Source organism: Penaeus japonicus, unplaced genomic scaffold (genome assembly GCF_977035675.1).
Source record: "Penaeus japonicus unplaced genomic scaffold, GWHDUDI00000001_assembly GWHDUDI00000003, whole genome shotgun sequence".
In the NCBI taxonomy this organism is placed as follows: Eukaryota; Metazoa; Arthropoda; class Malacostraca; order Decapoda; family Penaeidae; genus Penaeus; species Penaeus japonicus.
The window spans coordinates 27,848,717-27,851,981 of NW_028234405.1; the positions used below are offsets into that span (position 1 = coordinate 27,848,717).

General features: G+C 43.2%; 1 pseudogene; it reads right to left on the bottom strand.

The window, feature by feature from the left end:
- Positions 1 to 923: 923 nt before the first annotated feature.
- LOC147472152 (uncharacterized) lies at positions 924 to 2,976 on the bottom strand (annotated as a pseudogene).
- Between the last annotated feature and the right edge of the window lie 289 nt (positions 2,977 to 3,265).

Here is a 3,265-nt window from a genome sequence, read left to right on the forward strand (position 1 = left end):
TATATATATATATAATATTTATATATATCGATATATACAACACCATAGAATAAACATTGATATATGTATATAAATCTTATATAATATTACATTATAATAATAGAATTATATATATATATAGAATTAAATATATCTATATTTATATAAATATATAATAAATTATATAAATATATATATATATATATATTTAATATATATATATATTTTATATACACACATATATGTATATTATATATATATAATATATGTTATAAATATCTATATATATATATATATACATATATATATATATATATATATATATATATTTTATAAATCTCGTCTCTCCTCCTCCTCCTCTCGTCATCTCATCTCTCACTCCCTCTCCTCCTCATCTCTCTCTCTCTGCTCTCTATATATATATATATATAAATATATATATAAATATATAGATTAATATATACATATCACACCACACAATATAATATAGATATGTGTGAGTCTGTATTATATATAATATATATATTTATATAATATATTTATACCATATATATATATATATATATATATATATAATACATATATATTTTAAAATATTAAATGTATAATATATATATATAAATATATATCTATATAATATATATATATATATACATGTACCATATATGTTTATTATTATAATATATATAATATATATATTATATATTATAAATAGTATGTTATATATATATCTATATCTATATATGATATATCTTTATATATATACTGTTACGCCAGCCGCCTCGTCTATCTGCCACCAACACGAGGCAGGCTAGGCAGACAGCGTGCTAACCACAGGGTCGTGAACACAGAACAGCTCCAAGAGGCACCAAACACCACAGCGTCCCAGAACACCACGAGGGGCCACACCACATGGCAAGGCAGGGCATGAAATAAACACACTCTAAAACATCTATCCTTTATTTACACTAGTTCTTTACCCGTACACTTTCTATAGGCACAATACAGGGGGGAAACCAGCACATCACACTGCACAATACAGCTTATAACAGGGCAACAGAAAGTATATCAGGTCACAAGGGTCACACGCGAGGTCTTCCCAGGGGCAGCAGCTAACTGCGTCTGTCCTGGCCTCGTTCCTTCCGTTGCTCCTGCCCAGACGTTGCGTCATGTTTGTCCAGCTTACATCAGTTTATTAGTAACACATGTTTCGCACAGAGACAAAGACCCACTGGCGTAGCACTATCCCCCCCTATCAAGCAGATGACCCGTCTGCTCTGACATACCTAAACATGAAATAAACAACAGGAAACATAAAGAAAATAATTCCTCAAAAACAAATAAAATTCTTTCAAAACAAAAGAAAACGTAATGGTAATTAGTTCTCAGAAACAACATAAAAATCTTTCATCCAGCCCGGCTTTCTTCGCTCTCGCTGGGGTCGCTCTGGTGGAGGTGTGGGCGGCGGCAAATTGGCAGTGGCACTCAGAGGGGTATCTCCTGCCCCAAGACCTGGCTCATGGTCACCATTGACGTCTGTTGCGTAGTGGCCAACATATCAGGCCGCACTAGGGTCTTCTCAGCCCCAGTGTCCACTGTCAGGCGGCATGGCTTCCCATCTACTGAGCCCTCCACCTGCATCGAGCTGGTTGTCGACAGCAGCTACTCAAGTCGGGGTCCAGGAACCGAGGACGGCTGGGTTTCGGCCCCCTTCTCCAGCCTGTCCGAGTTTTCCGCATGTACCACTTCCTTAGCCTTAGGACAGGCACTGCGTCTGTGCCCTTCTTCGCCACAGCCCCAACACGAGCCGTGGAATCTGTACGGGCTCACCCTCCTTGACACTGCCTTTATTTTCACTTTCCGGCCCCAGAGATCACGACGGTTCTGGGCGGCCGGCTCTTGGCCACTGGTTCCCTTCAGGAAGGCCTCGAACTCCAAGGCCCTCGCCAGCGCCACCTGCAGGTCCTCAGGGTGTGCCTGCTTGACGTAGATTTGCAGCTGCTGGTCCTGCAAAGCGTCAACGAAGAAATCACGGGCCAGTACCACGATCATCTCTTCCGCAGCCGTAGGGTACGACCTCCTTACCAGCGCCTCCACGTCCTGCGCCAGCTGGGATAGGGTCTCGCCACGCTCACGAGTCCGCTTTTTCAAGCGGGCCCGATATACCTCGGCCTGGTGTTGATGGCCGAAACGGCGTTTTAAAGCCTCCGCCACGCTGGTGTAAGAGGCATGTTGGGGCGGCGGCAGATGGCTCAACACTTCCACCGCGGGGCCCCGTAGCGCTGTTACCAGCTGTAGTGCCTTTTCTTCTTGGCTCCAGCCCTGGGCAGAAGCGCCACAGTCCACGCATTTCCAAATTGGGCAACATAAGCCGTCCCAGGGCCACCCTTCTCGTCGTTAATATTCCGCCAGTTGTCCACAGGTTTCCGCCCTCACAGAATGTACTGGTGGCCCGAGTGGGCTCTCCTGACGGGCTGGATGGCGCAGGTGGAGAACGCGTGCAGTGATGGCCGTGAACTTTTGAACTAAACACCCGGAGGGGAGGGATGGGAGCGGAGGGGTGATGAGGGAGGCACGAGGGGGGTTGAGGGTCGAGTGATGCCGCCATATGTACCCAAGGGAGCGGGTTCCGCGAGGGTCCCCCGCCTGCTGAGGGCAGCGGCTCCGACACGGGACGCTCGCGATGGCGGGAGGTTCCCTGCCACGAGACCCCAGGCAGACCAGTAAATCTGACACTCTGGCATTCTGATGCCCGAATCGGTCTGGCCTTCTCCGCGTTTGCGACCACGTTGCTTACCTCGTGGCGCCGCTCCTTTTTGCATTCACCTCATCCATCAGGCTTGAACACTCACTTTCAGAGTCTTGCCACCTCCTCCCAGCAGTTCACTTTCACGTTGTCGGGTACTGCTGAGTTTCCATCTTCACAGTATTGCGAGGATTGCCCTGTAGCACCTCAACAAGATGGCAGAACTGTTCGCTTGCTTTCCTTGCCTGCATCGCGACGAGGTTGCTGGCCTGCTCGCGTGCCCTTATGTTCCTGCTCACGAAGCCCTAATTATATATTATATTATATTTTATTATATATATATACTCTAGTGTGATATAATTATATATCTATATTATATATATTATATATATATATAATACAATACAATGCATAATTATAACATATATATTGTTATACCTTACATCTATCTATCTATTATTTCTATCTATTCTTATCTTAAATATCCATCTCTCTCTATTTAGTATATAATAATATATATTAATATATATATATATATAT